Raw genomic sequence first — 27,200 nt, 5'->3', positions numbered from 1 at the left:
ACACACAGCAGTACCAGCCAGAACCAGCAGTACCCACAGCAGAACCAGCAGTACTAGCCAGAGCCAGCAGTACCAGCCAGAGCCAGCAGTACATACAACAGTACCAGCCAGCAGTACCCACAGCAATACCAGCCAGCAGTACATGCCAGCAGTACCAGCCTGAGCCAGCAGTACCCACAGCAGTACCCGCCTGAGCCAGCAGTACCAGCCAGGCAGTACCCACAGCACAGTACCAGCCTGAGTCAGCAGTACCCACAGCAGTATCAGCCTGAGCCAGCAGTACCATCCTGCAGTACTCACAGCACAGTACCAGCCTGAGCCAGCTGTACCCACAGCAGTGCCAGCCAGCTATACCCACCAGCAGTACCAGCCCAGCAGTTCTTTTCAAAACTTACCACCACAAAAAAGTCGTCTGCGCTCCAGACTGACCGACGCAAACCTGGAAAACCTGTTGCGAGTAGCAACATCCTCAATACCAGCTAACATCACACACTTCACCAAAGAGAAGCAGTTGCAGCCACCACATTAGGGGTGAGATAATTAAATGTTTGACCAAATATAACAGGCTCATGTTTAAGGTGATAATTTTGTACGGCCCCCGAATGGTTTTATAAATACCCAAATGGCCCTTGGCAGAAAAAAAGGTTCCCCACCCCTGCAGTAAAGCATGCTTGTTATACTCACTGTGGAACCTAAGGGGTTAAGCCTCTGCATTGTGTAAAAAGGCTGTTTGATCCTGTCTTCTCTGACCCTCCCCTTCTTCCAAAAAGACATGTGCATGATAAAAAAGAAATTGTTATGTTTCGTTTTGATTGGTTAATCTAGTTATTTAACTGGTTAAGGACCGCCCGCCGCAGTTATTCTGTTGTAAACACAGCCAACCGTCCTTCTCCCTGGAATGATCACAGAGCACCTGTGATCCTTCTATATAGGATCACAGGTCTCTATGGTCATTTCACAAGCCACGCCCCCCCCCCCACAGTTAGAATCACTCCCCTAGGCTCACATTTAACCCTTTGATCCCCCACAATGTTAACCCCTTTCCTGCCAGTGTTATTATTACAGTAACAGAGCATATTGTTAGCACTGATTACTGTAGTAATGTCACTGATCCCCCCCAAAACTGTCAAAAATGTCAGTTAGGGGTCCGATCTGTCCGCCGCAATGTTGCAGTCCCGCAAAAAATCGCAGATCGCGGCCATTACTAGTAAAAAAACAATAAAAATGACATAAATCTTTCCTGTAGTTAGTAGACGCCCTAGTACCCCAGTACGTGATCTGATACTTCCGGGTCCAGGGCACGCACGCACGCTGCTGCGACCCGCTTCTGCTATGATCACACACAGCGGAAGCCCAGTGGCCGGTACCACGGGCTTATCCGCCGGCACCCGCCGATAGTACAGTACACAGGCAAAACAGCGATCTACCTATGTACACAAGGCAGATTGCTGTTCTGTCCGGAAGGTATTGATCCAATCCTGTGTTCCTGCAAAGCAGGGATTCGGATCAATGCCTTCCCCTAGTAAAAGCACCTCCCACACAGTGAGAAAGCACAGGCTAGGCACGCAGTTAACCTTTAGATTAACCATGATGTAACCCCTTTCCAGCTAGTGTCATTAATACAGTGACAGTGCATATTTTTAGCACTGATTACTGTATTGGTGTTACAGGTTCCCGCAAAGTCTCCAAAGTGTCAGTTAGTGTCCAATTTGTCCGCCACAATATGGCTGTCCTGCTATAAGTCGCTGATCACTGCCATTACTATTAAAAAATAAAATAATAAAATATCCCATAGTTTGTAGTCACTATAACTTGTGCGCAAACCAATCGATGTACGCTTATTGGGATTTTTTTTTTTTAACAAACATATCTAGAATACATATTGGCCTAAATTGATAAAGAAATGTGTTTTTTTTTTTTTTTTTTTACATTTTGTTATTGGATGTCTTTTATAGCAGAAAGTATTGGGAAAAAAAAGAAAGTAAAAATTTTTTTTTTTTTTTCAAAATTGTTGGCTTTTTTTGTTTATAGCGCAAAACTAAAAACCGCAGAGGTGATCAAATACCACCAAAAGAAAGCTCTAATTGTGGGGAAAAAATGAAATAAAATTGTAAGTGGAAACAACACAGTGCCGTATCACAAAAAATGTCCTGGTCATGAAGGGGGGTAAATCTTCCGGAGGGCTAGTGGTTAACCAGTACTCGGCCGGAAACTTATAGAAGTCGGAAGACTTCTGATGAGAAAAGGTAGTGATCAGTTTATATTTACTAAAACTATTGCATTCCCATGTTCTGTGTACTGTTGGAGACCAGATATAGTGACTGAAGGCTCCTGGGGAGACCAGCTATAGTGATTGCAGGCTCCTGGGGGGATCAGATATATTGACTGTAGGCTCCTGGGGAGACCAGATATAGTGACTGCAGGCTCCTGGGGAGACCAGATATAGTGAGTGCAGGCTCCTGGGGAGACCAGATATAGTGACTGCAGGATCCTGGGGAGACCAGATATAATGACTGCAGGCTCCTGGGGAGATCAGATATAGTGACTGCAGCCTCCTGGGGAGACCAGATATAGTGACTGCAGGCTCCTGGGGAGACCAGATATAGGGACTGCAGGCTCCTGGGGAGACCAGATATATTGACTGCAGACTCCTGGGGAGACCAGATATAGTGACTGCAGGCTCCTGGGGAGACCAGATATAGTGACTGCAGGATCCTGGGGAGACCAGATATAATGACTGCAGGCTCCTGGGGAGATCAGATATAGTGACTGCAGCCTCCTGGGGAGACCAGAAATAGTGACTACAGGCTCCTGGGAGACTAGATATAGTGACTGTAGGGTCCAGGGGAGACCAGATATAGTGACTGTAGGGTCCAGGGGAGACCAGATATAGTGACCGCAGGCTCCTGGGGAGACCACGTATAGTGAATGCAGGCTCCTGGGGAGACCAGATATAGTGACTGTAGGGTGCAGGGGAGACCAGATATAGTGACCGCAGGCTCCTGGGGGAGACCAGATATAGTGACTGTAGGGTCCAGGGGAGACCACATATAGTGACCGCAGGCTCCTGGGTTTAGTAACACTTTACAGGGGCATTCCGCCCAAAATTCATATTATAGTAGTTAAAGGTCAACTCCGGCCTTCCCTTCAGTCTTGCACAGTTGTACCGGCTCCTCTCCTGGACTGAAATGACTTACTCTGATTTCACTGCACACTGTGAGCTTCTCACAACGTGCATTAAAAGCTGAAAGGAGCAGCATCCTCTAGCCCTCTCTTCCTTATCCTGACTGTCCCTTGCTCGCTCCTTGTTGGATTTTAGTTCTGTCAATCATGGAGGCTCAGCATCACATTTGGGCGTTACCTTGCATGCAAATGCAGCCTGCCTTGGCACGCCTGCTACGCCAGACTGACAACCACCCATCAAGGCATTTTGATATTTTCATAACTCCTCTCACTGATTGCATCAGGACTTGAGGGCTCTTAAAGTTTTTGTTACCCCAACATTTCATGCTCCTGATATGTGTCTGCTGTACTGTGTACTTGTACGAGAAAGTCTCCTGTTCTGTTTGTATTGCTTCCTTTGTGTAAGATCCCTGGCATTCCTGCCAGTCCCTCTGCTTTCCTATTAAAAACTGACCACACTAAGCAGGAGAACACACTGTGGTCAGTTTTCTAGCTGTGCTTGGAATTTAGCCAGCTCTCCTCCAATGATCAGACTTGTCCTGACACGCCCCCGATGCACAGCCATTCACTGGGAAGCTCAGTGTCCTGTTGGCTTCTCCTCCCCCCAGCTCTTATGCAGCTGAGAACAGAGGGAATGTGATCACCTATAAAAATGGGGAAAAAAGTATTTATAATGGTTTTTATATCTATACAAAAATGTTTTGCCTTTCCTTTCTATTTTAAACGGAATGGATTGTTTTACAAAGTGATCATTTACAATCACTTTAATAGGAGTACTGAGGCAGGGTACTATGGCATAGCTCCCAACTGTCCCTAATTTCGAAGGACTGTCCCCAAATCTGAAGGATTGTCCCTGATTTCGAAGGACTGTCCCTGATTTGGAACAAAGTCCCTCTGTCCCCCTTTCCTCCTCATTTGTCCCTCATTTTGGTCTGATCTATAGAGTTGTATATAAAATGCACTTATCTTTCATAAAGTGTTTCCCAGTGCCAAACCTTTCATCCAATTTCTAAATTGCTGCATTTGTAAATTTCAAATGCCAGTATAAAGGAATATAAGTGGGGGGAAAAAAAGCACTTGTGGGTTTAACTAGTAATTTTTGGTATAATTCTCCTTTAAGGGGCGTGGCAGGGGGTGTGTCCTATGCCTAAATACTTTTGCTAATAGGGGTCCCTCATTCTCATCTTAGAAAGCTGGGTGGTGTTCTGTGATGTTTTCAGGAAGCTATGTACAGCACTCTGTCTGCCCCTCCCACCAGCCATGATCTGCCTGCATTGCATAGAGAAGCACAAAGACCCAGTGATTACCTCATGGGGTCTAAAGTATGGTATGTAATAAAAACAGAGGAAGGAATGAGCCAAGGAAAGCACAATATAAAAGTAGGGACAGGGGCTTTTAAAAAGAGTACTGAGGCAGGGTGCCGCAAAGTTTTGAGGAAACTATGTACACTACCCTGCCGGCCTAAAATAAGGGATATAATAAAAACAGGTTTTATTTAAAGCGTATCTCTACTTTTGTTGAAAAAAAAAAAAAAAACATTCCCCTCTGGGTGATCTCTGTATATTGCAATGATTATACCAAACTTTGTTGTTGCAGATTTCTACCTTTTGTCATTCTGAAGAAATCATTGTTTGTCCCTCTGTGCTGAGTGGGTCTAATGGGAGTGGTTTCATAATTATCTATCAGCTGTGGCAGCTACAGAGCTCTAATGAGGAAATCTGCTGGGCCTGCATCCCTTTAGACGTGTTCCTATTGGGAGTATCTCACCAAAAATGACATTTTTGTTGCAGGGGATGCCAGAAATCTGATTTGGTGAGCCAATCACACAAGCAGGAAATGATGTTTCTGGGGGTGTGGTCAGTATACATTCTGTGTACAGAAAAGCTCCAGGCGGCCATATTGTATTTTCAGAAAATTACAACAGCTGCAGATTGAAATGGAAAGGTAATTGTTAATAACATTCAGTTACAATATGATTTGTGTCACAATTGTATACGCTATTCTGTTTTTTCTTTATTTGCTGATTTTTTTCCCCATGAAAGTGGAGTTACTTTTTAAAGGCAATCTTTGGTTACAGCATACACTTACATTTTATAACATCTGCATTGTAATAGGGATACAAATAGTTATTATTGAAAATCCAATATAAGCTTAATTGAAAAATCTTCTTTCATATTGTGGGAGTTGACCTACTATGGGACATTGTAAATTATAAATTAAAGGTATTATTGTCTTTAATGTAATTGAAAAAATCATTGAGTAATGTTTCCGGTCCGTCCCATAGCATGAAGATATCATCGATGTATCGGTACCATGCAATAGCATGGTCTGTATCAGTGGCTAAAGAGAAGAGGGAAGCGCCTCTTGAGTGTGGTAAAAAGCACAATTTATTACAAGACAATGTAGTAACTTACATATAAGTAAGCTGGTAAGTGCATGGCTCTCAGAGGGCGGCTGCTGGAGATTGCATCCAAGTATCCAGGTGTCCAGGCGTAGGCTTAAAGTGGAGTTCCACCCTATTTTTATACTTACCTCCATCTTCTCGCTCCGGGTCACCTGAAAAAGAAATGGATAATCGCATATTTTTTTTTTTTTTACTTACCTCGTAGCGAAGAAAATATACTTACCTTACTTCCTTCTTCCTCCTTCCTCGGCCGCGGCCCGTCGTCACTTCCTGGCTCTGCAATGATTTCTGGGAGCTGGACGTCATAGCTCCCAGGAATCATTGCGCCTGCACCGGCCCCGACGTCAGTTCCGGGTCGCGCGCGTCATCCCCTTCTAAACAGCTTCTGGGCATGCCCAGAAGCTGTGGAGGGATGACGCGCGCGACCCGGAAGTGACGTCGGGGCCGGCGCAGAGCATCGTGGGACCAAAGAAGGCGGAAGAAGACGCCGAAGAGGACGCGCTGGCTTCAAGCTGCCCACATCTGAGATGGCAGCGCTGGACAAGACATTTGCAAGGTAAGTATTTGTCCTAACAGGTAAGTGCAACCCGGGACAGATCAGAGGCTAGCCATTGTGGAATGCACTAGCCCTGACTGTCCCGGGGGTATTAAAAAAAAAAAAAAATCCAGGGTGGAACTCCGCTTTAATGTCCAGGAACTGGTGGAGACTTAGCTCAATCGTTCCGGAAGTGCCGTGCAGCGGTGGAGACTTGTGCGGCGGCCGGGAGTCATCGGAGGCGTCTGACGTCACAGGTAGGTGTGGGCAATCTGGGCTTCACAACTAGTTTCAGAGCATGCACGAGAGTCCTGTCCTGGACCTGCGCTCTCCTTTTTCAAGACACTTACCATTATGGTGTGTTTGGCTGATGGAGATGGCCTCTCTCTCAATATCTACATATTATCTATTTTTCCATAGATGATATAGCTGACTGTTGGTTACACTGGAGGTTTACCTGTTGTCTGGTCCTTGTGACTGTAGATTCACCCTCCCTGGGACTTGCCGCCTCATGCCTATATTGGGTCCCTGACCATGCATATCCATGGTCAAGGATATGCAGCTCTGATGTACAATGTAGTGGTTGGATTGAGTAAGTACAATACAGCCTGTGTAATGACTTGTAATAATGTGATATTACATATCTATGATATATTTACTGTATAACAGAATGTAGTCTTCATAAATGTGTTACTAACAGCACATATTTGTGTTCTAGAAAACACCAGTACCCATTTTTTGCACCTCTGAAGAAGGACTCCACAGTATTAGTCTGAAACATGTCAGGTGGTGATTCATAATGTATGGTGGCCAGCCTGGCAAACTACCACAGTTTCCATACTTCTCTATTATGTAACAGGTAATAGTTTACATTTCCATATGGATTTCTTTTTTTTACTTTCAATAATTTTTATTCAAGAATAACAAATGTACAGGACATTCAAGTACAATAATATTGTAAAGAAGGCAACACAACTTCGGGAGCTTAACAGTACCAATAGTATAAGGTATAACATGAGTAGAGGACATCCAGGGCATTTGCCAGTAGTCCATAGAAGAGTACCTTTCTGACAACACCAAAGAGTCAATGTGCAATGAGGAAACAAATGTAGCACATGTAAAACAAACAAACCAATGAGATTTCATGGTTGTCAAGCCTGTCATCAAGTATCCTGACCCAAGAGAGGTCTATGTGAGCATGGTGAAATAAGAAAATTAGATCAGTAAATAGAGGAATACTCCCGGTACATGTCCGTACCAAATCGGGTTTCAAACTCCCATATAAGGCATAACGTAATGACAACTAGTTGCCTCACAACAACATAGAGAAAAGGCCCTATGGCCCAGAGAAGATTGGAATGACAGAAGATCAGGAGAAGGGAAGGAGGAAAAGGAGAAAAGAAGAGAGAATAGGACAGAAGTAAGGGTTTACAGCCAGTCCCCAGATAACATCAGTAAGACAATCTAATTCATAGTCACTCCTGGAACCAGTGAGATACCTACGTAGGATGCCCAGGGCTCCCAAATCATCTCAAATTTGGGTACCGTGGTGGTCAGCACGCTGACCATTTTCTCTTGGGTCATAATCCATGTGATTTTATTCCTTATTTTCCTGATGGAGACCCTGGGCAATTTCCAGGATCCCGCTATAGCGAGTTTGGCTCCCAACAGTATGTAGCGAACCAGTGTGTAGGTGTATTTCGGAATGCCCGGGGGTTTTGAATGCAGTAGGGCGATAGGGGCAGTGTTGGGAATCCTATGTCCAGTCACTTTGTATATCATATGAAAAATTCTGTTCCATGTGCCCCTAATTCTAGGACACTCCCACCATATATGCAACATAGAACCAGGCATCTGGCATCCCCTGAAACAGAGAGGTGAGGCAGAGGGATACATCTTGTGTAATTTGACGGGCACAAAATACCAACGGGTCAAGACTTTTATGCCTGCTTCCATTAATGATATACTGTGGATCCCCTGAAAGGAGCGAAATCCAACCCTACCCCATTCCTCTCTGTCCCATTCGGACGCCAGATCCCGTTCCCAGGCCCGCATATATGGTAGTTTCTCTTGGTCGGATACCAGTGAATTATAGATTATTGAGATGCCCCCTCTCTGCTCCGCTGAATTACAGCACCATACCTCATAGCTTGTGAAAGAGAAGGGAGGGGATTCCCCTTTCGAGATGGATGTGAGAAAGTGCGAGATTTGTAAAAATCTAAACTTTTCCGAAAGTGGCATTTTGAGCTTGTCAGAGCAATGTTTGAGGGTGAGAGGTCCCTGGGAGGTGAAGAAGTGTCCTATACGATAAATTCCTTTATCCAGCCACCATTGGAAGGCCCTAATGTCCATACCGGGTTGAAATGCCGGGTTATGGAATAAGTGTGAAAGTGGTCTCATACTGGAGGTGAGGGAGGAGGACTGCCGTAGACCATCCCACAAAGCGAAGGAAGACGACAAAACAGGCGACAGTATGGGAGGTCTGAGCTTAGGTGGACTCCATAGGAGATAATCCAGGGTGTACATAGGAACTGCCTGTCTTTCAATTTGTATCCAGTCTGGTTTCTCAAATCTGGAGTAAACCGCAGAGAGCTGTGCTAATCGCGCAGCCTGGTAATAGAGCCAAAGGTTAGGGACTCCCAACCCCCCTTTCCGTCTGTGTGCATACAGTACCTTGCGAGAGAGTCTATGTCCCATTCCCCCCCCAGATAAAGTTGATAATCAGGTTTTGAAATTTCCGCAGCGGTTCCCTGAGGAGTGGAACAGGGAGAGCCCTGAATATGTAGAGAAGCCTAGGAAGCAGATTCATCTTGACAGCATTAATTCTGCCTAGCCATGATAATCGATAAAGAGACCAACTCTGTAGTTCACCCTTCAAGGACTGGTAAATAGCTGGGTAATTTGCTTTATGTAAATCCTCGAACTTGGCCGTAAGGCTAACCCCAAGGTATCTGATACGGGAGTCTTGCCAAAGAAACTCGAAGGAGGATTGCAAGCGTTGAGCCTCCTCTCTTTTTACAGAGATATTTAGGATGGAGGATTTTGATAGGTTAACCCGAAGGCCCGAAATATCTGCAAAGTTAGCCAATGTTTTGCATACATTAGGGAGGGAGACTGAAGGAGAAGTGACGAATAAAAGAAGGTCGTCTGCAAATAATGCACATTTATGTTCCTGAGTGCCACAGGAGACCCCCTTAATGTCTGGATTAGACCGAAGTGCAATGGCGAGAGTTTCAATAGCGATTGCGAATATAATAGGTGACAAGGGGCATCCCTGCCTCGTCCCCTTAGAGATTGGGAACGAGTCAGAGTAATATCCCTGATATCTTATTCTTGCCGTGGGGAATGAGTAAAGAGCCCTGATAATGCCCATGAAGTGTGCTCCAAATCCCCATCTTTCTAATATCGAGAACAAATATGGCCATTCAACTGAGTCAAATGCCTTTTGAAGATCTATGGAAAGGAGCAGACCTTCCTGCGGGACACCCCCCGACCAGCCTGACTGTAGTATAGAGATGATGTCGATCGCTCGCCTCACTTGGTCGGGACCCTGTCTGCCAGGGATAAACCCTACCTGATCTTTATGAATGTAAAGATTAATGAAGGACGCCAACCTATTCGCCAGTAGTTTAGTGAGTATCTTTAAATCATTATTTATGAGCGAGATGGGTCTATAATTGCTGACTTCTCCAGGGTCCTTATCAGGTTTAGGGATCACTGAGATGAAAGCCTGATTGTTTTGTTTGTCGACCGGGCTACCGGTTTTAAGGGTGTTAAAGTATCTAGTTAAGTAGGGGGAGAGCAAGTCAGAGAATGTCTTGTAGTAAAGGTTAGGGAACCCATCAGGTCCCGGTGCCGAACCTAATTTAAGATCTTTAATCACGCCTCTGACCTCCGCTTCAGTGAAGCGTGCATCCATGACCTCCGTATGTTTCTCTGAGATACTAGGGATAGGCAGGCTGTCTAGGAAGGATTGTAACGCTTGTGTCTTATCCGAGTGTGCATCTTGATAAAGGTTTCGAAAGTAGGTTGCAAATTCCTGCAGTATGCGTTGTGGGTTCTGGGTCCTGCCTCCCCCCCCTACAGACATTTTGGGCATTGCATGCAATCCCATTCTGGGCCTAAGCTTCAGGGCCAGCATGGACCCTATTTTGTCCCTCTGGTGATAAAATTTGGCTCCCTGCCATCGGAGGTGTTTCTCCGCCGAGCTGGTCAAAGCCAAATTAAGGTCTGCCCTTGCTGCATCAAGTGCCTTCAAGGACGCCTTGGTAGGTTTACGCTTATGTTCGGTACTTAAGGCTACAAATTCATTTTCCAGGCGGCGTATTTGTGCATTCCGTTCCCGTTTGAGATTGGATGATATTTGTATCAGTTTCCCCCTAATGGTCGATTTATGAGCCGCCCAGAGGACTTCAGGAGAAATCCCATCTAGGTCATTCAAAGAGAAGTATTCCGAAATAGCACGCTCGAGTTCCGACACTCTACAGGGTTCACTAAGAATGGATTCATTAAGTCTCCATTGGAAGGGGCCCTTAGGGGTGCAGGTCCTGGCTACCTTAATTTCCACCATCGAGTGGTCCGACCATACCACGTCTTTAATAGAGGCCAATAACAGTGAGGGGAGCACGGCCCGAGAGACTAAAATATGGTCAATGCGTGCAAAAGTCTGGTGAGGATGAGAAAAGTGTGTGTAATCTTTCGATGTCGGGTGCAGTTCCCTCCAGCCATCCACCAGTCCCAGTTGGTTAATCAATTTGGCTATCTGCGAGCTATGTTTGGGAGGTTTAACCTCTCGAGAGCCCAGTGGTTTAGATTTGTCCAAGCCATAGTCAAAAGCTGTGTTAGAGTCCCCTCCAAAAATGACGCGGCCCTCCAGATGCTGCGAAACCCGACTAAACATGTGCTGGAAGAAGTGGGACTGATTCTGATTTGGTGCATAGTACGAGACAAATGTGTACAATTGTTCTGCAATGGTACCCTTGACTAGCAGAAAGCGCCCCCCGGGATCCCGTAGCTCAGATTGGAGGGTGAAGTTACAAGATTTAGCAAAAAGGATCGCCACACCCCGCGTTTTGTCCTCTGCATTGGCTAAAAAGAAAGTGGGGTACTTAGCGTGCAAAAACGAGGGACAGTATGAGTGGGGGAAGTGAGTCTCCTGGAGCAATAAGACCTCTACCCCTCTGCGGTGGTAATCCTGAAAAGCCTTCCTTCGCTTTATGGGAGAGTTGAGACCCTGAGTATTGTGGGTAGCTATTTTGAGGCATGGGGCTGTAGTTTTAGAAAGAGACATGGAGCAGGTAGTGTAGGTGCATCTGAAAAATCACATCACTCACCCCGTTCCGAGACAAGATACCTGGAGTGTTCATTCGACAAAATCTGGAAATCCGGTTAGGTGTAGAGATCGTAAGCATCATTCTCCCAGGGACCAGCTGCAAGAAAAGAAGAAAGTAGATGAGAGAGAGAGACAGGAGAAAAAGGGAGAGAAGCGGGTAAGGGTGAAGTCGTGGACCAACGTCCAAATAGGACATCCAATGTCGGGTTGAGGTCCACATCAACCCGACAAGGTCAAGTACAGAGTTCCAACCTCCCATGAAGGGGGGCTGGAGAGAGTCACTTGAGAGAACCGAGATCCTCTCCCGTGACTAGTGGAGGCGTCATCCGACCACTCCGGCAGGGCTCCCGCCCTAAGTAAACAAATGCTGTAAATAAAGAACAAATAAATGCAGGTAAGCATGCAAGTAGAACGGCTGCAGGAGAAGAAAGAAAAAAAAAAAAAAAAAAAAAAAAAAAAAAAATGCACTACCCCCAGGTGCTCCGCTGCTACCCAGCTATCCAGCTGGAAGAGCCCCCAAAGGCAGTGACAGAGTCGTCTGCAAAGTTCATAAACAAATGGCAGGCCAGTGTCCGGACTGCGAAACTCCCCGAGCAGGACCCCTCCAATTGAAGGGGAGCCTGCCCGAGAGATTGGATCAAAAATAGCAGGCAAAAATCAAAAACAAAGAACCGAATGGTTCTTAATCAAGGAGACAGGTTCATAAGGTGGAACTCCACAGTGAAGGAAATCTTGCTAGGAGCATCCGTGGCTACGATCAGGGGGGCTTGCCATCCTTAGAGCGCTTAAATTTGGATCCGTTCCAGAGCGGGGCAATGGGGCTGGATGGGTTGGGGCGTTTGGATGATCCTGGGCCAGTTGAAGAGGCTTGGTGATCCGGGGGCTGAGGCATAAGTTGCAGATGATGCAGTAATCTTTCTCCTTCCGTGAAGCTGGAAAAGGTATACGTCTTATTCCTGTAGGTGAACTTGAGTGCGAAGGGGAAAGCCCACCAATACTTAAGCTCTTTCTGGGACAGAATGGACAAGAGTGGTTTTAAGGATCTCCGTCGTTGTATTGTAGATGGGGCTAGATCAGTGAAAATCTGAACTGCGTGGCCTTGACAAGTAAGATTTTGAACCTTCCTGGCTCTGCTGACAATTTCTTCCTTTATCATATAGAAGTGGGGTTTGACCACTATGTCCCGCGGATTACCGTCCCGCCTTGGGGGACCCAGTGCTCTGTGAGCTCTGTCAAGTTCAAGTTTGTGCGCTGGTATATCAGGGATAAGATCCTTAATGAGCCCCTGCACAGCGGTCTGGACATCCGCAATTGATTCTGGCAGACCCCGCAGTCTAAAATTGTACCTGCGAGACCTGTTTTCAAGATCTTCCACCTTAAGGAGGGCCGAGTCCAGCTGATCCTGAAGTGATTGTATGAGGGTAGTGTGCTGGTTAGTTTTTGTCACTGTCCTGTCTATTTTGTTCTCAATAGCTTCCATCCTGTCACCCAGGTTCTGAAAATCCACTTTTAGGTTTGAGGTGACTCTGTCAGCAATTTGTGACATACCCCTCTCCATCATGATGGACATTTTATGAAGAAGATCCTCATAATCTGAATGGGAGAGCCCTCCGGATCCCTCCGTGGCAGGGGGTCTGATAGTGGGTATGGGTGTATAGCAGGCAGGGGAGAAATCCCCCATCACCCTGCTCAGGAGGGACTCTGTGGAGGCCGGGGAGGGAGTCAGGAGCAGGGGGTTACTCACAGGTCCCTGTGGGGTAGCCAGGCAGTTTCCTTTAGCCAGAGAATCTGGATGTAGCTGAGCGGCGTCCCCCTCCTCCATCTCCTCACGCTGCTGGGACGGATCCGCCATCTTGGATAGCACTGCCTCCGGAAACCCTGAGGTAAATTGCCTCGCTAGGTCTCTTCTGACCCGATTAGCCTGCATACATTGATTCCCGCGGGTCCGGTGGAGGTGCGGACCCCGATCCGGGTCTGCTAATGTGCTGCGTTACCGCGCTGGGCGGGAGATAGTGCCGGGATGGCGCGGAGCTCCGGTCCTAAGCGGCCATCTTGGGAGCTGCCGCGCATGCGCCTATGGATTTCTTTTTAACGGATACAATGTTTATATACGTCTCTATTTTTATAATTGTATAAATATTGTAGCACTGCCCCCGTAAGGACTGCTTGATATTCACTCTGTGGTTTCCCCCTGGTTACTAGCACATGGCCATAACCAAAGGCAATTCCTTAATTCCCTTTGGCTCACACTCCAATAATAAGTCCAGGGGTATTTGGTTGTTTTTGTTGTTTATTGCAGAATGGGGATAGGAGAAGGAAATAGTGGTATACTCCAACTTTAACTATTCACAGTGGTTGAGGACTCCTATCTTCTCTGCTTTGCAATAGATATGGAACAGCCAGGCTGTTGATTCATCCTGCCACTCCGGATGAATAGGAATTAAGTCTCTTATCTTTAAGACTACTTGATGAACAATTAGTTATCATCACGGCACTCTCCCTAGTATCCTCTCTCTTCCTCTGCTGATACTCGTCCACTGACTATCCTACTAGCAGGGGTGGCCCCCCTCAGGTCAGGCCCCTTGACATGAGTCCCTGTACTCACGATACTGACGTCTCAGGGTCTCCAGTGTCTCCCCTGTCAGTCAGCTTCCCTGGACCTCAGGGTTAAGCTCCTCTCAGCCGCTCCTCTGGCCCTCAGGACGACCTCCTGCAACCGCATGGCACCTTTACAAAGGAGGAGGCAGCCGCCCCCTCCCTCTGGGACTCCGCTCTCCAGCCAAAGACCCCGCAGCACATGTACTCCTGGCTTTTATACAGTATCCCAGAATGCACCGAGGCAACCTATCCTCTGCCAATTATCAGGACTGTATCAAAAGCCTATGCACCCATTCGTCAGGTTTTCTCCCACTGTCCAACATACCTCCCTATTGGACCAGCATGAAATACTCTCCAGACTGAATGAATCGCATACTGAGCACAATGAGCAGACCTCACTAACAGATCCTGCTCCCTGGTAGGCAGAGAGCAATATAGATTTACCTGCAGCCCCTCTGTTATACAGACAGAGCCCAAAACTATACTCTCTCACTAGCGCCTACTTAGGAGGGTTCTACACTCACCCCCCCTCCCCCCCCCCCCCCCCCCCGCCAAAAATGAGCCTCACTGGCTCTGGGCAGCCACCCCTTCAAAAAGTATCCCATAAACTTGGAAAAGGGAAAAAGGGGAGATACATATGTACAGGGCCATGAAGCATACCCCCTTATGTGACCAGTGAATACAATAAATTACTTGGAAAAATATATGACTCTGCTGTACAAATATTTGCACATTTATGTACATACACAAGGTGCATTTAGACGAATGCACCCCCCACTAAACAAAAATGCTTGATAGATAAAGACATTACCCTATCTGGCTAACTAAATACAATATCTACATTGTATAAGAATTTACATTGAGCAACAGAGGGCTTCTCCAGACCCGGAAGTCCCAAGCAAGCCTGCAAAGGAAATAAAAGTTCAACACAAGTAGTATATTGTTACCTATTCACAGTGAGACTGTCCTCTCCTCAGAGGTAACCTTCTCACCAAAATTATCTCTAGTTATGACATTCTTATAGAGATCTTTATCACTCCAGGCCCCCTAAGGGCACACTTGCCTCGACATTCTGTTGTACACCTGCAATAGACAACAAACAGATCCTGCCAAGCTGACTACCTAACACTTCACCATTGATTCCTACCAATAATCATATTGTTGACTAAATAATAGGCACAGTCCCTATCAGTGCTTTAAGTGGCCCAAAAGGGGTGACGGTACTCTATTATAGCCTATACATTTTTTTTTTTTTTGATGACTCCCCTCATCCCCTATGCTACCAATGACCAAATACATATGGCTACCTTAGACTCACCTAGAAGCACACAATGTGCTGTGCAGCTGTGGCAGGCAGGCAGGCAGGCAGGGCACTGTTGTCACTGAGGGCGGCTGAGCTTAAACTTGAGGCCGAGGCGCCACTTCCTCTCTTCAGGAGAAACCAAAGCGATTTTTAGATTATGCGCTATAAACCAAAAAAGAGCGTCAATTTTGAAAAAAAAAAGTAGTACTTCTCACTTTCTGCTATATAATATTACCAAGAGCGATACACAGATAAACTAAAAGTAGTGGGGCTAGACTGCCCCCCTACTTTTAATTAATCTGTGTATCGCTCTTGGTGTAATATTATAAAGCAGAAAGTGAGATACTATTTTTTTTCAAAATTGACGCTCTTTTTTAGTTTTCAATAAGTTTTTATTACTGACGCTCTTTTTTTCGTTTATAGCGCATAATCTAAAAATTGCATTGGTTTCTCCTGAAAAGAGAAAGTGGCGCCTCGGCCTCAAGTTCAAGCTCAGCCGCTCTCAGCGACAACAGTGCCCTGCCTGCCTGCCACAGCTGCACAGCACATTGTGTGCTTCAAGGTGAGTCTAAGGTAGCCATATGTATTTGGTCATAGGTAGCAGCAAAAAATGTTTGGATGCCTAGTTTGCTGCTACCTTTGACCAAATACATATCATATATCATTGCTACCTTAGACTCACTCACCTATAATATGCTGCTCTGCTGCTACTCACCGTAATGTGCTGTGCTGGTGGCAGGGGCCAGGGCGCTGTGGTGGCAGGAAGGATGGCAGGGCACTGTGGTAGCACTGGCAGGCCAGGCAGGCGCTGTGGTGGCAGGCGGCAGGCAGCCAGGGCACTTTGGGGTGATATGCAGAAAGGCGCCACTTTCTTTCTTCAGGCCATGAGAGCTTGGCAGGACACCTGTTCTACTAAACCGTTCAGGGCACCGCTGGAGGGGGTGGGGGATGGAGCACTGGAGCCAACCCCAACACTGTTTAGGCGCGGAGGAATAAGTTCCTCCTCCGCTGTAAATGCTGGGGCGGTGGGCCGGGCGTATGACGTCACTGGTTGCTAGACGCCAGGCGGTAGGCGATTCTAGCAACCAGTGATGAAGGAAGGAAGGAAGCACAGCAGAGGCAGAGCAGTCAGTGGTGTGGCCGTCATCGATGTGGGATTTACTTCTGTCTGCAACTCTGCAGTATGTATCAGTGTGTACCCCGCACAGGATCGGCCCTGCGTACCGGTACACTAAAATCACGTTCTGGGCACAAGGAGACTTGGCGTTACGCTCAAGAGCTTTATTCTGAAGTGGCGGTACTGAGTACCGGTGCGTTACGGCCCACTTAAAGCACTGGTCCCTATAAAACACCAGGGCACCGAGTCTCTCTCTCCTATTATAGTCAGACCCACAAGTTCAGAATGAAGAAATGCTGTCCTGAGTCCTTTCCTTCTCTAACACCGAGGCAACACATCTTCTTCTGCGACAAGCTTTTTTGCTGGAGCCTGAGCAAACTTGTCCAACTTGAGGGTTTTGCAAATCTCTTCAAGGGGTCCTTCATTCTGACATCCCCTTTCTCTGAAGAGATAATGAGGCTCTACCTCCTTTTTCCAAGGTATCAACTCACACAAAGTTCTTTCAACCAGCCCTCTGGCCTTCAGGATCTTCACAAAGTGTCCTTTGAGCAAAGTGTCTTTGTAAAGCATCCTTTTCTTTTGTACTGCAACCATCCTGACCTGTTGGCCCAAACTCTTCACAAAGTGTCTTTTTAACAATTAGTGATCTGTTGGCCCAAAGGATCCTAACTTAACATCCAGTGGATATGGCTTCTTGTAGCAACTGGGGCACAAAGCTAAGTGCCTACTAAAGTTCTCTGAACAGGAAGTCTTTATGGGTTAGAGCAGGTTCTTCAACCTTTGGCCCTCCAGTTGTTCAGGAACTACAATTCCCATCATGCCTAGTCATGTCTGTGAATGTCAGAGTTTTACAATGCCTCATGGGACATGTAGTTTTGCAACAGCTGGAGGGCCGTAGTTTGAGGATCCTTGGGTTAGAGGGTTGGCCCTCCTCCACATGAGAAACTGCACAGTGATAGTTGTTCTGCGGATCCCCAGTCCTTCTTGCAACTGAAAGGGGATTTGGAAATAGGGCTTTCGGCACTAACAACAACTTTTTTTTTTTCTGGTGAACTTTCTTCAGGCTCTTAAGCGCCTTTTTAATGAACATCCAGGCTAACCAGCCTTGTAACACAATAACTCTCCAGCAGGGGTGGGAACTCTGCATCTTCAGCAGTAGTAGTCAGGATGTCGTATCCGAACAGTCTTCCCTGCAGAGCCCTGAACTCGAACAGCCCAAGTCTGGCCTGTTCAATTTGGGCGATGAACTTCCACCCGATCAATATGAATGGACCACCCTAGGTAAGGTTCCAATTACCCTTCACAGATAAGAAAGTGTTCCACAACTTAGGCCTCTTCCGATTGCGATACAGCTTGGGAACATACAGGAAATCCCAAACCGCTTCATCGCACCAATGCCTCTCTTTTGGCCTCGATCTCCTCCATAATCTTCAGAGGAGCATAGGGATAGTCATACCCATATTCCAGGGCCACCTTCTTTTGTATCAGGCGCTGACATCTAGAGAACTTGGGAAGCTTTTGTCTGTCTCCTCTCCCATGTGGGGCATATAAGGTCTCCTCCCTTTGGATAAGACTGGCGTAGGCATCATTCTGATCCCGAGCCCGGGTGTAGGTGCAAGGTGGAGATGGATCTGGGACCCTTGTGGCATAAGCCTCCCAGAACCCCAAATTCCAGGCACACTGCATACGCACAACAGCCCCCTCAGTCTCATCATCGAGTTAACTGGGACTTGCAGAGCTGCTCCTCTTCTCTGTTCCTCAGTCCGATTCAGTCTCCTCTTCAGATTTCCACACATCAATACCCTCTTCCATTCCAATTGACATTGGAAACGGGGTGACCCTATATCAATGGCTCCAGCCTCTTCCTCACAGGACACACTAAAAGCCTTCCTCTCAGGAACCCGTTGATCCCCCTCTGCCACTTTTAGACGCAACGGATTCTACCTTTACAGAGATTGCTGGCACTTCTTGTGGCCGCGACTCGGCCTGCACAATCTGGGTGCATCTAACCTCCGAGGTTCGGGTCTCCCTGGCCTGGCATATGGTGGCGTAGGTCTACGCCGCTGGTCCCGACCCTAGCAGTGCTCTCAACACTCCTCTTTCTCTGCCCACAGGGATCCTCATCGTAGGTGGCAGCAACTCTCGAGTGACACCTGTCTCCCAGCTCACAGGGCTGGCGCTAGACTACAAATTACATAGGCAAGACCAGCTACTTGCGCCCCCCCAATAAATAAATAAAAAAATTCCCTATTTTCCTATACTCGTGGCACACTCCATGCATTCCCCATACTCCCCCCTATACTTGCCCAGTGCCCCATTAATGCAGAGTGACCAGTGCCCCCATCCAATGCAGAGTGACCAGTGCCCCCATCCAATGCAGCATGACCAGTGCCCCCATCCAATGCAGTGACCAGTGCCCTCCATTAATGCAGTGTGACCAGTGCCCCCATCCAATGCAGCATGACCAGTGCCCCCATTAATGCAGCGTGACCAGTGCCCTCCATTAATGCAGATTGACCAGTGCCCCCATCCAATGCAGAGTGACCAGTGCCCCCATCCAATGCAGCATGACCAGTGCCCCCATCCAATGCAGAGTGACCAGTGCCCTCCATTAATGCAGAGTGACCAGTGCCACCATCCAATGCAGCATGACCAGTGCCCCCATTAATGCAGCGTGACCAGTGCCCTCCATTAATGCAGAGTGACCAGTGCCCCCATCCAATGCAGAGTGACCAGTGTCCCCATCCAATGCAGAGTGACCCGTGTCCCCATCCAATGAGGAGTGACCAGTGCCCCCATCCAATGCAGAGTGACCAGTGCCCCCATTAATGCAGAGTGACCAGTGCCCCCATCCAATGCAGAGTAACCGGTGCCCCCAACAATGCAGAGTGACCAGTGCATGGGGATTAGAGCACCGCATGATTACAAAAAGCCAAGTTCTTCTGCTTACCTGGCGCTGTTGCTGTCATATGAAGTCCCGCCCCTCCGGGACCATCTCCTATGATAGACGTCACCAGTGTTCTGTCCATCATAGGTAGGAGCTGGTCCAGGAGGCGTGACTTCATATGACAGCCTCCCCACCAGGTAAGCAGAAGAACTTGGCTCTTTGTAATCAGGCGGCACTCTAATCCCCATCTCCCCCCCTTCCCCTCCGGAGGCAGCCCAAGCGGAAACTATGACGCCCCCTGCTCCAGTTCACGATGCATCGTGGACATCTGGTCACCCTAGGGTGGCAGCCAGGCTAGTAGGGAAACCAGTGGCTGTGGCTGCCCCCCTAAGCAGCAGTATGCCCTAGGCGGCTGCCTAGTTCGCCTAGTGGGAGCGCCGGCCCTGCCAGCTCACACTCAGTCTTCTGGGCCAACAATCACTCCGCACCGCCTGCATTAGCATGTGCCCACACTGACTCCATGCCCGTATCCATTTAATGAATACGAAGGCATTCAAAGTTACAAATGATCTGAAGTAACGAATGCCGATCATAATGAATGATAATGAAAAAAAAAAAAAAAACGAATAAAACTAAACTAAAAAATTTTTTCAGTAGTGCACATGTCAAGCGGTTGGCAGGTAGTTAATTAATATTGTATTTAATTGATTTACTTGATTGATATTAATACTTGATTTCTGTGCTTTTACCTGCAATGTGTTAGGTTGGTGACAGGGTCTCTTTATAGGTGTAAAAATAATAATCACGATTGTGCGAGGCTCCATCCTCCCCTATTGTTACACATATCGGACATAGCTGGCGACCGATTATCGCATTGCTCGCATAGTTCAGCCGCCATTGTGATTGAAGAATGAGAAGAATTTATATCCTGTACATGTGTGTGGGCCGCGCTGACAGATGTCATTAAGGATCGCTTTCCTCTGAAACCCAAACCGCAGATGGAAACTCCGCTATGGGCCGAGGGATATATTGAGGACGTGTCTGATCTTGCAGCGGGGGGAGCCCCTGTCACATGACCCGCTGTGAATTCTTACTCATGTTTGCTGAAAATATTAGCCTGTAGCTTCCAGTCCTTCTATGACATCACCGTCCTGATCCATTGTTATCGCCATAAAAGAGAATTACGCCTTCCCTTGGCGTCCAATTGTCATCGGCGGCTGTTTGCGAGTCTGGCGCCGGCCTAAATCCATATTAGAGGTCGGCAAAGTGTCAGAAACCTTATGTTGGTAATATAAAAGAAAAATATTTTTAAATATTATGTATTTTTTTTTTTTTTTTAAGGGAAAACCAACAATATTTTTACACGTTTCAGGTTTTGTGCTCATTCAGATATGTGACCCAGGAGCATTAAAAGCAGGTGGTCGAGCCTTGGTTTTACTGCCACCTGGCCACCAACCTTACCATGCAGTCAGTGAGGGTATGGTAAAAATGAAACCCTCTGTTGCTTTTGTCCGGCAGTACCGCCACCAAACACAATACTTCAAGTTAACGGGACAAGTACCGGGACAGGTTTGTCTAGCACCCAGGGCAAGAATGTGGAACTGCTCCCCCATCCCCCAACCTCATTCCCCACTGTTAATGCATGCCATAGAATGGGTCACTTACTGCCATGTGTCCAGTCTCTGCCCTGTGCCCAGGGCAGCTTCTCCTCCTGCCCACCCCTTGTCCCGGCTCTGAATGGGACTATGGCAGGGGTGCATGTACAGGGGTCACAGGGGTCAAAATTGCGACCTGGCCCCATGCTCCAGATGGCCTGTGCAGCCCCCTTGTGCACCTGAATAGGAAGGTGGGGGCAGGAGCATGTAAAGGAACTGATCCCTCCATGTGGCAGCTGAGTGCCAGCTTCTCCTCCTTTCCCTCCTGCAGACATTTAAAGCGGATTTCCGGCCTCAAAATAGAAAAAAACGATTTTGGGCCATCCGCTTGCTGAGTGCAACCTGAAAAAGAAATGGATGCTCAAGATTTTTTTTTTCACTTACCTTATTATAGAAGAAAATATACTCACCTTCCTTCCACTTCCTCCCTCGGCGGCCACGGCCCGCGCCGTCTCTTCCAACTTACAATGACTCCTGGGAGCTGAACGTCATCGCTCCCAGGAGTCAATGCGCCTGCACCGGCCCCGCTCGTCACTTCCGGTGCAGGCGCGGCATTCCCTGCACAGCTTCTGTGGCATGCCCAGAAGCTGTTTAGCAGGGAATGCCGGTGCAGGCCTTCCGGTGCAGGTGCGGCATGCCCAGAAGTTGTGCAGGGATGCCGCGCCTGCACCGGAAGTGACGATCGGGGCCGGTGCAGGGCATTCTGTGACGTCACCGAAGAGGAGGCAGAAGAGAATCGCGCTGCCTTCAGCTGCCCACACCTGAGATGGCAGTGCTGGAGAAGAAATTTTTAAAGGTAAGTATTTCTTCTAAAAGGTAAGTGCGATCCGGGACAGTACAGAGGCTATCCATTGTGGAATGTACTAGCCCTGACTGTCCCGGGGGTATTTTTATCTAAATTTGACTACCGAGAATGGAACTCCGCTTTAAGGGCTGCAGGAGGGAAATGGAGAGATTAGTTCCTCTACATGCTGCTCCCACCGCCTCCCTATCCTTGTTCTGTGTGCTTCCCTGACTCCTCCTCCCGCAGCACTGCCAGGCTTCCCCCTACCACCTACAGAGGATCTGTCAGGCTGGAGAGAAGGGAAGGGGCTGGTAAATGTGTCATTCACTGACCCCTTCCTTGTCTTAATGAATAGAGTCACTAATCGGTAGTGATCACTGGCTCTGGGTTTATTTTTTTTTTATTATTCATTCATAGCTGAGGAATAGTAAACTGTGATTACTATGCTTCACTTTGTAAAAGAACAGGAAGCCTCTGTACAGAGCTCTTCCTGTTCATTCATTCTGTGCAGATGTCCTCAGTCCCTTTCTCTGTCTCAAGAGTGGGACCCCTGATATGTCACTAAAGCCCCCCCCCCCCTATGGGGGTCCAAAAAAAATATGTAAAAAAGTAATAAAAACTAAATTATAAGTAAATAAAATAAAAGGGTAATAAAAAAAACAACAAAAATAAAAAAACGACTGACACCAGTGGCGGAACTAGTAAAAAAAAAATAATTGAATAAATAAAAATGCCTTAAATCTTTCCCCTAGTTTGTAGACGCGATTACTTTTGCGCAAACCAATCAATATACGCTTATTGGAATTTTTTTTGCCAAAAATATGTAGCAGAATACAAATTGGTCTAAAATGATGAAAACATTTGATTTTTACATTTTTTGAAATTGAGAATGTTATATAGCAGAATGTGAAAAATATTTTTTTTGTTTATTTTATTTTAATTTATTTAATTTTATTTATATTTTTTTGTTTATTTTATTTTAATTTATTTAATTTTATTTATATTTTTTTGTTTATAGCACAAAAAATAAAAACCGCAGAGGTGATCAAACACCACCATAAGAAAACTCTATTTATGGGGGAAAAAACGGACATCAATTTTATTTGGGTACAGCATCGCACGATCGCGCAATTGTCCGTTAAAGTAACGCAGTGCCGAATCGCAAAAATGTCCTGGTCATTAAAGGGGCAAATCCTTCTGGTCCTTAAGTGGTTAAAGTGGGTGGTAAGGGGGCAATATATCGCCTCTCGGGCAATGATGAATCACCCTTTGAAAAGCTATCGATCATGGATGGCTTTTCAGGAGGCATGGCAAGGGATGCCACTCGTGAGAATGACCCCTAAAGCCAACTTGAACCTAGGAAACACTTGCAACCAGTTCTGGATGAATGAAAGAATTAGGGCTTGTGATTCAATTAAAACTTCATCACTGGACCTCTCGACTGCAAGGTCACCAGACCAGCCAATGCCACAGCCACAGCAGGGGCTTACATCAACCACTAGAGAGGAAGCAGAAATCCTGCAAGTAGCCAATCAGATTTACTGAGTGTTTCATCACTGACCCCCGTGTGTGGTAAGTTCTGCTCTGTTTGAATGTGTTTCATTGATTTAAATCGGGAAGTACAGCATTTGGCAACTAGATGGCGCTAAGTATCTTAGGAAATCATATGATACTTAGCGCCAACTGGTGGCCACATGTGGTATTTACATTTTTAAACCAATGAAAAACATTTGACTAGTGCAAAATGTAGCCTAATAACACATTTTTTTTGTTGCCCCATTTGCAAACAACAGCCCCTTTACTGGGTGGATTGCTATGAAATATATATATATATTAGTAAATAGACCCCTTAATGTTCCATTTACATCTACTTTTACCACTAATGTGCATAAGCAAAAAGAATCGTATGACAAAATGTAGTTTACAAAAAATGTTAAGCCTGAAAATCAATCAGGAATGTCAGGATTGCAATCTATGAGAACAAGTCTGTATAGTTGTGGGGGAGGGGGGCACAGCTGGTCTCTGGAGACAATCTCCTGGTTGGACAGATCAATGACAGGTCTGGATTACACCTCTGTGCCTGTACAGGACAAGGTGCTGCAGACAAAGCTGAGCTGGATTTTTAAAACCAGGGATTAAAGTTCAGCGCTAGAAGTGAGACAAACCAGCTGCCTGCTGTCCCATTGACCACAAATCATCCTGAGAATGGATTAGGTGCAGTGCTATAGAGATGTGCTGAGCTCCATAGGATGCATTATCTCATTCTAGCTTTATATAAGTGCCTACTGATGGCATGATGTCCCCCTTGGCAGATTCCCCCTCACATCCTGTCCAGGTGACAACTGGAAAGCAAGAATGGTTCATAGTAGAAGTATCAGTGAACTTTTCAGCTTATCAACTCCTTGGTGTAACTGAATGCAGGCCAGGAGATGTACAGCTAATATACAAAGTATAATATTTTATTATTAAAGTGTTACAAAGGCTCTGCTACAATGTTACAACTAGCATTGTATGTGATTCACCGGTGCGATACCACGTCTCTCCACTAGGGCCCATTTACTGGTATGAGGCACTAAGTGAGTGCCACAGAACCTGTGTAATTATTGTGTGTCCTGGTATAAAGGGATGAGGGGGCACCACTAGATGGCGTCCTTCCAAAAACAAACAAACTATCAAGCTCCCAATAAAAGACAGCATCACAATAGTGTCCCCTCCCCCTTCACATCAACCCGCCCACTGTAGTGTACTCTGGCCCCTCCCCCCTCAGTAGTGTTCTGTTCTCCCTCCCCCAATGCAGTGTACTTCTCCCCCTTTCACATCACCCCCCCATTGTAGTGTCCTCTGCCCCCTCCCCCCACAGCAGTGCACTGCCCCCCCCCAACACAGTGTCCTTCTCCCCCCTTCACATCACCCCGCCCACTGTAGTGTACTCTGCCCCCTCCCCCCACAGTAGTGTTCTGTCCTCCCCCAACGCAGCGTCCTTCTCCCCCCCTTCACATCACCCACCCCCCCCCCACTGTACTGTCCTCTACCCCCACCCCCACAGTAGTGTACTGTCCTACCCCCCCCAACACAGTGTCCTTTTCCCCCCTTCACATCACCCCCCACTGTAGTGTCCTCTACCCCTTCCCCCCAAAGTAGTGTTCTGTCCCCCCCCCCCCCCAACGTAGTATCCTTCTCCAACACTTCACATCAAACCCCCTCCCACTGTAGTGTCCTCTGCCCCCCTCCCCCCTCAGTAGTGTTTTGTCCTCCCCCCAGTGCAGTGTCCTTCTCCACCCTTCACAACCCCCCCCCCCACTGTAGTGTCCTCTGCCCCCCTCCACATTAGTGTACTGTCCCCCCCAACACAGTGTCCTTCTCCCCCCTTCACATCACCCCCCCCTACTGTAGTGTCCTCTGCCCCCCCCCCACAGTAGTGTACTGTCCTCCCCCAACGCAGTGTCCTTCTCCCTCCATTCACATCACCCCCCCACCCCACTGTAGTGTCCCCTACCCCCTCCCCCCAAAGTAGTGTTCTGTCCTCCCCCAACGCAGCGTCCTTCTCCCCCCCTTCACATCACCCCCCCCCCCACTGTACTGTCCTCTACCCCCTCCCCCACAGTAGTGTACTGTCCTACCCCCCCCCCCCCAACACAGTGTCCTTTTCCCCCCTTCACATCACCCCCCACTGTAGTGTCCTCTACCCCTTCCCCCCAAAGTAGTGTTCTGTCCCCCCCCCCCCAACGTAGTATCCTTCTCCAACACTTCACATCAAACCCCCTCCCACTGTAGTGTCCTCTGCCCCCCTCCCCAACGTAGTGTCCTCCTCCAACCCTTCACATCAACCCCCCCCCCCCCCCACTGTAGTGTCCTCTACCCCTTCCCCTCAAGGTAGTGCTCTGTCCCCCCCAACGTAGTGTCCTTCTCCAACACTTCACATCAAACCCCCTCCCACTGTAGTGTCCTCTGCCCCCCTCCCCCCTCAGTAGTGTTTTGTCCTCCCCCCAGTGCAGTGTCCTTCTCCACCCTTCACAACCCCCCCCCCCCCCCCACTGTAGTGTCCTCTGCCCCCCTCCACATTAGTGTACTGTCCCCCCCAACACAGTGTCCTTCTCCCCCCTTCACATCACCCCCCTTACTGTAGTGTCCTCTGCCCCCCCCCACAGTAGTGTACTGTCCTCCCCCAACGCAGTGTCCTTCTCCCTCCATTCACATCACCCCCCACCCCACTGTAGTGTCCCCTACCCCCTCCCCCCAAAGTAGTGTTCTGCCCTCCCCCCCCAACGTAGTGTTCTTCCCCAACCCTTCACATCAACCCCCCCCCCCCACTGTAGTGTCCTCTGCCCCCTCCTCCCCCACTGTAGTGTCCGCTGCCCCCTTCCCCCCCTCCCCCACAGTATCGTACTGTCCTTCCCCCCAACACAGTGTCCTTCTGCCCCCTTCACATCACCCCCCACCCCACTGTAGTGTCCTCTACCCCTTTCCCCCAAAGTAGTGCTCTGCCCCCCCCCCCCAACGTAGTGTCCTTCTCCAACACTTCACATCAAACCCCCCCCCCCCACTGTAGCTTCCTCTGCCCCCCTCCCCCCACAGTAGTGTTTTGTCCTCCCCCAGTGCAGTGTCCTTCTCCACCCATTACAACAACCCCCCCCCACTGTAGTGTCATCTGCCCCCCCCCCCCACAGTAGTGTACTATCCCCCTCCCCCCACACAGTATCCTTCTCCCCCCTTCACAACAACCCCCCCTCCCCACTGTAGTGTCCTCTGCCCCTTCTTCCCCCCCACAGTAGTGTTTGTCCTTCCCACCCCCCCTCTACCCCTTCCCCCCAAAGTAGTGCTCTGTCCACTCCCCCCCCCCCCCAACGTAGTGTCCTTCTCCAACACTTCACATCAAACCCCCTCCCACTGTAGTGTCCTCTGCCTCCCTCCCCCCTCAGTAGTGTTTTGTCCTCCCCCCAGTGCAGTGTCCTTCTCCACCCTTCACAACCCCCCCCCCCACTGTAGTGTCCTCTGCCCCCCTCCACATTAGTGTACTGTCCCCCCCAACGCAGTGTCCTTCTCCCCCTCCACATCACCCCCCTACTGTAGTGTCCTCTGCCCCCCCCCCCACAGTAGTGTACTGTCCTCCCCCAACGCAGTGTCCTTCTCCCCCCATTCACATCACCCCCCCACCCCACTGTAGTGTCCCCTACCGCCTCCCCCCAAAGTAGTGTTCTGCCCTCCCCCCCTAACGTAGTGTCCTTCCCCAACCCTTCACATCAACCCCCCCCCCACTGTAGTGTCCTCTGCCCCCTCCTCCCCCACTGTAGTGTCCGCTGCCCCCTTCCCCCCCTCCCCCACAGTAGCGTACTGTCCTTCCCCCCAACACAGTGTCCTTCTGCCCCCTTCACATCACCCCCCACCCCACTGTAGTGTCCTCT

Source organism: Pelophylax lessonae (assembly GCF_965119305.1).
Source record: "Pelophylax lessonae genome assembly, chromosome: 9".
Taxonomy (NCBI): domain Eukaryota; kingdom Metazoa; phylum Chordata; class Amphibia; order Anura; family Ranidae; genus Pelophylax; species Pelophylax lessonae.
Note: the sequence above shows the minus strand (reverse complement) of the source record.